An 11,147-nucleotide genomic window follows, 5' to 3' on the forward strand; every position below is an offset into this window, starting at 1 on the left:
TATAAACTGCTATACAACATTAATGATAATAACAAAGGGAACATAACTTACACTTAACGACACACTGCTACTGGGACATCATGATAAACAAAGGGACATAACTTACGCTTTATACTGCTACAACATATATGATAAACAAAGGGACATCACTTACGCTTTATACTGCTACAACATTATGATAAACAAAGGGACATCACTTACGCTTTTATACTGAACTACAAGACTTAAACATTACTGCTACAGTATAGGGGGGGTTACTGGGACACATTGACAATCACTTACGCTTACAGTTTATACTGCTACAAGATAAAAACAAAGGGACATAACTTACGCTTTTTACTGCTACTAAAACATTATGATAAACAAAGGGACATCACTTAATCTTTATACTGTTACATACATAGATGATAAAACAAAGGGGCATAACTTACGCTTTATACTGTTACAACATAATGATAAACAAAGGGACATCACTTACTGGGGACACTTGACGTATTACATGGGACACACTTGCTTTTATATACAATAAATGATAAACAACTGGGGACACATAATAACATACATTTATGGACACTGATGCTAACGATAACAGTTTACTAGGATAAACACTTGAGGACATAACTTGATTAAGTTTATACTGTTAACAAACAAGGCACTTACGCTTATATATAATAAACAAAGGGACACTCAACTGTTAAAAGGGACATAACTTACCTTTATACGTTCACAATGTTATACTGGGGGACATGAAAATATAAATAAATAAATATTGCAAGGTGAAGGCAATACTACTTAATTTACTAAAATTTATCACAGATTATCATACACATGATTGATGAATTACAATGACACAACAGTTTACTTATATTTGATAATAATATGAATAGAAAACATATCACTGAGGAATTAAATACGTATTTAAAACTGCTACAGATTATAATTGAACACTTCTGTAAATCACAATGAGTTACTTATAAGTTTAGGGGCCCGTTTGACAGTGATAATAAGAAATGATGTTGACATATTACATTAATAACCACCTCTGGGACATTTATTCAAATCAACAATAAATGGGGTATTACTGAAATGCTCAAGTAGTTACATTATACATACTACAAACACTACAAGAAACTGGGGCCACTTGCTGTTGTGTAATGCCTGACCTTGTTATATATGACTAAGAATGATAATAACGAACCACAGTTTACAGGGATACATAACACACTATTTAAATACATTACTACATACAAGATATGAACAAATGTAAAACATTTAATTCTGAACTTGATAATAATTACAGTTTTATAACGTATTTGATAATTTCATCACAATTTGTAATAAGACACTTGATAATACGACTGTTTAAAATAACATTAATGTAAAAGAGGAAACATAAAATAATAGTTTTACTGGGAATACACTGATAATGATCACAATGGTTTTGTCCAAAATACTTTTAATTAAGCTGATACAAACAATGAAATGAACAAAATGACATAAGGAGTAACTAACGACTATATTGTAAACGTTACACTAGATATATGTAACATGAACAAGTTTAGGGGACAGATACTTTATATTACCAATGATTGCAAGAATTGATGAAAAACAATACTGAATAATACAGTTTAGATATGTTAATACTGCTACAATTCACATTAAGATAATGATCCATAAATAGAGGATATAACATAAACTTTACTCTGTACTAACAACAAGATGATTGAAACAGAGGACATAACTACTACACTATAACTAGTCAAAGATATACAAGGGACATAACATACCTTTCTTTATACTACTACACAAGTCAAAATGATGAACTTGAGGACATTTCTTTTATACTAACGCTACAACAAGATGTACTGAACAAATGATAATAACATACCTTAAACTAACAGTACAAGTACTAGATGTATGAACAGAGGATAACATTTAATAATATTAAATATACTACTACAACAAGATGATGACACAAGATAATAACAAACTATTTATACATACTACTAATAAGATATGTATGAACAAGAGGACATAACATACTATTTATACTACTAAACCAATTTGACAAGAGGACATAACATACTATTTTATACTGCTACAATAAGGATGATGAACAACTTGAGGACATAACATACTATTTATACTACTACAACAAGATGATGAACAAGCAGGACATAACATGAAACTTTTATACTACTACAACATGATGATGACAAGAGGACATAACATACTATTTATTATGGTGTTTAAAAGATGATGAAAAGAGGACATAACATACTCTTTATACTACTACACAACATAGATAATTCCTCAAGGATAACATAAAATTTTAACTACTACAAACAAGATAATGAACAAAAGGACATAACTATAATATTTATACTACTACAATAAAATGGTGAACATGAGGACGTAACATACTATTTATAGGCTACAATAAGATGATGAACAAGAGGACATAAACATACTATTTATACTACTACTTACAACAAGTGATGAACATTTTGAATGACAATACTCTGTATTTGTAAAATAGTTAACGAATGAGGTGTTTTGTAAAATAAGATTTTAACTAACAAACTATTGACATGTGATTGAATCCATATACTTTTACTACACAAACAAGATGATGTAACAAGAGGACATAACATACTCTTTATACTACACACAACAAGATGTTGAACAAGAGGACATAACATACTATTTATACACTAACTACAATCCCTGTGATGTGAACAAAAAGGACATAAGGATACTGTGTTATGTGGGTACAATAAGATGATGAATCAAGCTGTGTAATCTAATAAACATATCCCTGTGTTTTGTGTACTACGAGATTGATGATGAACAAGTTGTGACATAACATACTATTTATACTGTTGTACATTAAGATGATGAACAAGTGGATAATCCTAACTATTTATACTACTGTACAACAAGATGATGAACAAGTGTTTGATAATAATTGATATACTTATACTTTTAATAATGTGATTGAACAAATAGGACATAACATAACTAGATTTATTGCTACAATAAGATGATGAACAAGAGGACATAACATGTACATTTATACTGAATAAGGTGATGAACAGATGTGTTTGTACAATAACTTTGATCCCTGTGTTTGTACAATAAGGTGACGGACCTGTGTTTGTACATAACTCTGATCGTGATGATCCTACAACACCTTTTGTACAAAAAGGAATGATGAACCCTGTGGTTTGTTAATAAGGCCATAGGTCAAGGGGTGATGTACAATTATTGATTACATACTACAATAGAGTGTAAGATCCCTGTGTTGAAACAAGAGGATCAATCATACAGTGTGTTTGTACAATAAGGTGAGGATCCCTGTGATTTGTACAATAAGGTTGATTGTGTTTGTACAACAAGGGATTATCAAACCCCTGTTTGTACAATACATGATGATCCTGTGTTTGTACAAATAATAACTATCCCTGTGTACTTGTACAATAACATGATGATCCAAGTGTTTGTACATAAGATGACATTTAAGTAAAGGTATTGTTGTGTAAAATAATTGATGATCCTTGTGTGTTTGTACAATAAGATATCCCTGAACAACAGGACATAGATGATATCCCTTTTTGTACAATAAGATGATGATCTGTGAGGTACATATAACATACTCCCTGTTTTACTCTACAATAAGATGATAACAAAGTTTGTACAATAACTCTATCTATGTTATACTGACTACAACAAGATGATGAACATAAGTTAACATACTATGATAACTTGTGTTACAATTGTACAATAAGGGCGAGGATCCCTGCATTTTATATAGGTGATGACAAGTTTGTACAAAAGGCGATGATCCCTGTAAAAACTGTACAATAAGCTGATGATCCCTGTGTTTGTACAATAAGGTGATGATCATAACATGTGTTTGTACTACAATACATGATGATCAAGAGGTTTAACAATAAGGTGATGATCCTGTGAAATACAATAAGGTGATGATCCCTGTGTTTGTATACAATAAGGATGATGATCCCTGTGTTTACTGCTTACAATAATGATGAATGATCCCTGTGTTTGTACAATAATAATGGATGATCCCTGTGTTTGTACAATAACATACATGACCTGTATTTTACTACATAAGATGTGATGTACAAGAGGACCCTGTGTTGTTTTACAACAATAATGATCACTAATTGATGGACTGTGTTTGTACAATAAGGGACGATGATCCCTGTATAGTTTGTACATAACAAGGATGACCCTGTTTGTGTACAAAAATAATTACCTAATACTGTGTTTTATACAATAATGATGTCACCTGTGATTTGACAATAAGTTAGGATCCCTGTACATACAATAAAATGAGAACCTGTGTTTGACATACATAAGGTGTTTAGGATCCCTACATGTACACAATAAGGCATTATGATGATCCCTGTTTTGTACAATAAGGATTATGACTCCCTGTGTTTGTACAATAAGGACATAACATACTATTGTATTATATACAATAAGATTATGACAAACCATAAGAGGGTTATAACAAGATATCCCTTACACCTAACAAGTACAATGATGAACAAGTTAGGACAATAACGGATGATCCCTGTTTTATAACTACAAGTCACAAAGATGATCCCACATGTTTGTACAATAATACAATTGATCCCTGTTTGTACAATAAGATCAGATGATATCCCTGTGGTTTGTAATAACATACTATTATGATCCCTGTGTGTTTGTACAATAAGTGATGATCCCTGTGTTTGTACATATAGTGGATCCCCGTTTGAACATGATACACAGATGTGTTTGTACACTAACATGATATCCTGTGTTATGTACAATAAGATGATGAACTAAAGTGGATCAACCTTTAAATGTTTATACAATAAGGTGATGATCCCTGTGTTAAATGTACATACTATTTATATACTCCAACAATAGAGTGATATGATGTTTGTACAATAACATACTGTTTTTTTGTACAATAAGATGATGATCCACTGTGTTTGTACAATAAGAGTGAGTAATCCCTGTGTTTGTACAATAATTAAATGATCCCTGTGTTTGTACAATAATAAACAAGGGATACCTGTATTTTGTACAATAAGACGATGATGATCCACTGTTTATTGTAAATAAGATTGATGATTCCCTGTGTTTGTACAATATTTAACTACTACAACGATTGATCAACAAAGTCACATGTGTTTGTACAATAATTGAAAGACATAGTTCCCGTGTTTAGTTACAATAAGCTTACGTACTGTTTATCATAAAGGTGGATCACTGTGACTGGTTTTGTACAATAAGGACATAACATACTGTTTATTGTACAATAAGATGATGATCCCTGTGTTTGTACAATATAATATATCTACTTGTTTGTACAATAACTGAGGATAAATCCCTGTGTGTTTTGTAATACTGTCACAATGTGATGATCCCTGTGTTTTGTACAATACTATATGATATCTATGTGTTTGTACAATAAGTGATGATGCTAAGTCTACACATAACATACTTTGATATCCCTGTGTTTGTACAATAAGATGATGATCCCTAAGGTTTGTACAATAAAATACTATTTTATATACCTGTGTTTGTACAAAAGGCCTGATGAGTCTATTACATCTATTGTTTTTGTACAACAAGGTGATGATAAACATACATACCTTGTATAATACTAACAGTCAAGATGATCCCCTGTGTTTGACATACATACTAAGGTTATGATCAAACACAAAGGTGAACTAGTGTATTTTATTTATGTTATAACAATAAGTGATGATCCCATGTGTTTGTACTATAAATGATGATCCCTTATTTGTACAATAATAAGATCCCTGTGTTTGTACAATAAGATGATGAACAAAGATGATCCCTATGTGTTTGTACAATAACATGATGATCCCTATGTTTGTACAATAAGGATGATGGACATACTGTGTTTGTACAATAACTATGAACCTGTGTTTTGTACAATAATAAATAATCTGAGGATACTGTACATACAATAAGTGATGATCCCTTATGTTTGTACAATAAGGTGACATGATCCCTGTGTTTTGTACAATAAGTGATGATCCCTGTGTTTGTACAATAAGTGATGATCCCTGTGAGTTTGAACAATAAGGACGATGAACCCTGTGTTTGTACTACAATAAGATGTTTAATGATCCCTGTGATTTGTACAATAAACTGTTGATGACAACCTGTTATTTGTTGACAATAACATATATTTATACAATAACAGTTAGTTTGTACAATAAGATGATGACATACTGTTTTTTGTACAATAAGATGATGAATCCCTGTGTTTGTACACAACATACTTTGATCCCTATGATACCCTAAGTGTTTGAAACAATAATGAATAACATACAATCCTTTTTTTGTACAAATAAGGTGATGATCCCTGAACAATAAGGATGATAACTGTGTTTGTACAATAAGTCGATATCCCTGTGTTATGTACAACAATATGATGACAAAACCCTGAGGTTACATAACATATAGTTATGAAACTCTACAATAAGATGATGAACAATAGTATCTTGACATAACATCCCTGTTTATACTACATAATTGGATACAAGATGTACATTAAGAGTGATGATCCATACTGTTTTGTACAAAAGGTATGATCCCTGTGTCTACAAAAGGATGATGATCCCTGTGTTTGTACAATAAGGGTTACATGATCCCTAGATGTTTGTACAATATAGGGATGATATTACTGTTTGTACAATAAGTTGATGATCCCTAACATAACATAACTATATGTACAATGTACAATACTAGTTGATGATATCCCTGTGTTTGTACATAACTGATTATACTGTGTTTGTACTATAATGTGAGTCCCTATGTGTTGGACATAACATACTATTGATACTGTGTTTGTACAACAAGAGATGAACAAAAGGGACAATAAGGATAGACATCCCTGCTTTTATTGTACAATAAGATGTGAATGAGAGGCCATAACACTACTATGTATTTGCATAACAATAATTAAAATGATAATAGACTACTGCCTTTTATGTATATACAAGATGTGAAAATGATCCATAACATACTATTTTTACTCTACAATAAGATCCCTGTGTTTATGAACATGATGACATAACATGTGTTTGTACAATAAGATGATGATCCATGTGTTTTGTACATTTATAACTAGACATAAGCCTGTGAGTTGTAACATACTATGTGGGATACTGTTTACAAAAGTCACTGATGTTTTTGTACATATAAGTTATGATCAACCTGTGTTTGTACAACAAAGGAAATAATGATACCTGTGTTTATACACTACAAACAAGATGATGAACAAGTTTGTACAATATACATACTATTATAATTACATGTACAAATATGATGATCACACAAGGGCCTTATGATGTTTAATGTACAATACATGATACAGACATACATATATTACATAATCTGATCCTGTGTACAAATAAGATGTTGAACTGATGACATGTACATACTAGGTGTTATGTACTCAACACAACAAATGGCCTGTGAATAAGACCAACATACTAAACATACCTCTGTTGGTGTACACACTAAATAAGATGTGATCCCTGTGTAAAAAAATGTACATAATACTTATATGGCACTCTTTGTACTTTGTGATTGGACATACATACTATGTTTATACTACAACAAGAGATGAACATTATGAGGTATAAATATAAACTTGATAACTACTACAATCACTAGATGATGTGAAATGAACAAGAGGACATAAATCATGTGTTTGTATTACAATAAGATGATGATCCCTGTGTTTGTACAAACAACTGCTGATTGTCTACACTGTACAATAGATACAAGAGACATATCACCTGATGTTTTGTACAATAAGATGATCCCTGAAAAGTCTACACATAACATACTATTATATATCCCTCTTGTTTGTAACAATAAGGTGAGGGCCTCTTGTACTATAGGAAATGATACATATTGTTTGTCACAATAAGGACACATAAGGCTGCTAATACTACACTTATGTTGTACATGAACAAGAGGTTATGATCTACCTTGTGTTTGTACTATAAAGATGATGATCCCTAATAGTACAATAACATGATCCCTGTGTTATGTACAATCATGATGATCACAAAGGGACACATACATACTAGTATACACTGTTTGTACACATAAGATGATGTACTAATCCCTGTGTTGTTTGTACATATAAGTACATACATACTATGTTACTGTACAGTCACAAAGATGATGAACCTGTAAGAGTACACATAACATACTAGTTTTACTCTACAACAGTCACAAAGATGCTAACTACTGTGTACTAACATGTACAACACAAAATTATGTCTACTACATAAAGTTGTATCACACTGTACAAAGGGCCTGCTAAGTCTACAGTACATACTGTTATATTGTACAATAACATGTCACAAAGGCCTGCTAAGTCTACACGTACATATCAACAGTCAATAATTGGTTGTTATCAACTACATACAAGTTATATCACATTACAGTCACAAAGGGCCTGCTAAGTCTACATAACATACTAGTTATATCACTCAACATGTGAACAATGCTAAGTCTACATGACATACTGTTTATATCACTCAACAGCCACAAAGGGCCTGCTAAGTCTACACATACATACTAGTTTTATATCAACTAACAGCCACAAAGGGCCTGCTAAGTATACCATACATACTAATATATATCACCTCATCAGTCAATTAAGGGCCTGCTAAGACAACATCGTACATACTAGTTCAATATCACTCAACAGTTCACAAAGGGCCTGTTAAGTCCTACACGTTACATACTAGTTGTATCCACTCTAACAGCCACAAAGGGCCATGCCCTAAGTCTATACATAGCATACCAGTTATATCACCTAACAGCCACAAAGGGACTGCTAAGTCTACAGCGTTACATACTAGTTATATCACATAACAGCCACAATAGGGCCCTGCTACAGTCTACACATACATATAGTTATATTCACCTCCTAACAGCCACAAAGGGCGTGCTATGTCTACAGTTACATACTCAGCCATATCACCTAACAGCCACAAAGGGCCAGCTAAGTTCAACACAGTACATACTGAGTTATATCGGACTTAACAGCCACAAAGGGCCTGCTTATGTATCTACACGTACAAACCACGTTATATTCACATAACAGTCACACAAAGGTGCCTGCATAAGTCTACACGTACATACTAGTTATATCCCTAACATGTTCCACACATGGGCCCTGCTAAAACTACACATACATACTAGTTATATCACTCAACAGTCACAAAGGGCCGGCTAAGTTACACATACATACTAGCTTACTATTCACCTAACAGTCACAAAGGGCCTGCTAAGTCCTACACAAACAATACTTGTTATATCACCTAACAGCCACAAAGGGCCTGCTAAGGGTCTACTTGTACATACTATTTATATCACTCTAACATGCCACCACGAGGGCTTGCTAAGTCTACATGTACATACTAGTTATATCACCTAACAGTCACAAAGGGCCTGCTAAGTCTCACACGTACATAACTAGTTTATATCACTCAAACAGTCACATAGGGCCTGCTGAGTCCTACATTGTACATACAGTTATTATCACCTAACAGTCAACAAGGGGCCTGCTAAAGTTCTACAGTGTACATACTAGTTATATCACTACAACAGTCACAACGGAGAAGGTGCCTGCTGAGTCTACATGATCGTACATACTAGTTATATCTCACCTAACAGTCACAAAGGGCCCTGGTAAGTCTGAGTCTACACGTACCTTACTAGTTATCACACTACAAACAGTCACAAAATGGCCTGCATGGTCTACACATAGAAACCAGTATATATCACCCAACAGCCACAAAGGGCTTGCTACGTGCTATACGTACATTCTTTATTTATATATCACTCTAACAGTCACAAAGGGCCTGCTGAGTCTACACGTACATAACTAGTTTTAATCACCTCAAGCAGTCACAAAGGGCTCCTGCTAAGTCTACACGAGAATACATCACTAGTTATATCACCTAACAGTCACAAAGGGCCTGAGTCTAATGTACTTCTAGTTATTTCACTCACATACATAAACTAGTTATATACCCTAGACCTACATCCATGTCACAATTGGGACCCCCTGAGTCTACACATATAAATGTCTACACGTGTCAAGTACTAACGTCGTGGAGGAGCGATAATACTAATTACCTCAACAGTTCACATAAGGGCCTGCTAAGTCTACACGTACATACTAGTTATATCCACTCAAACAGTCACAAAGGGCCTGCTAATGTCTACAACACATTACATACTTAGTTATATAACACCTAACAGTCACAAAGGGCCTGCTAAGTCCTACAGTAACATACTAGTTATATCATCACCTAACTGTCACAAAGGGCCTGCTAAGTCTACATGGTACTATACTATGTTTATATCATCTCAACAGTGTCACATTAGGGCCTGCTAAGATCTACATTCGTACATACTTAGTTATATCACCTAACAGTCACAAAGGGCCCTGCTAAGTCTACACGTACATACTAGTTATATCACCTTAACAGTCACAAAGGGCCTGCTAATGTCTACATTTGTACATACACTAAGTTATATCACCTAACAGTCACAAAGGGCCTGCTAAAGTCTACATGTACATACTAGTTATATCACAGCAACAGTCACAAAGGGACCCTGCTAAGTCTAACAAGTACATACTAGTTATATCACTCAACATGTCACAAAGGGCCTGCTAAGTCTACACGTACATACTTGAGTTATATCAACTAACAGTCACAAAGGGCCTGCTAAGTCTACATGTACATATAGTTATATCACTCTACACACGTACAACAAAGGGCCTGCTAAAGTCTACACACATACCAGTTAAATCCACCTAACAGTCACAAAGGGCCTGCTAAGTCTACACAGTACTTACTAGTTATCATCACTCATACAGTCACAAAGGGCCTGCTAAGTCTACTCATACATACTAGTTATATCACCTAACAAGTGTCAACAAGGCCTGCCATAGTCTACATGGAACATACTAGATTATATCACTCAACAGTCACAAAGGGCCTGCTAAGTCTACACATACATACAGTTATATCACCTAACAGTCTGCAAAGCCGGTCCTG

The sequence above is a fragment of the Argopecten irradians genome, chromosome 7, assembly GCF_041381155.1.
Source record: "Argopecten irradians isolate NY chromosome 7, Ai_NY, whole genome shotgun sequence".
Taxonomy (NCBI): domain Eukaryota; kingdom Metazoa; phylum Mollusca; class Bivalvia; order Pectinida; family Pectinidae; genus Argopecten; species Argopecten irradians.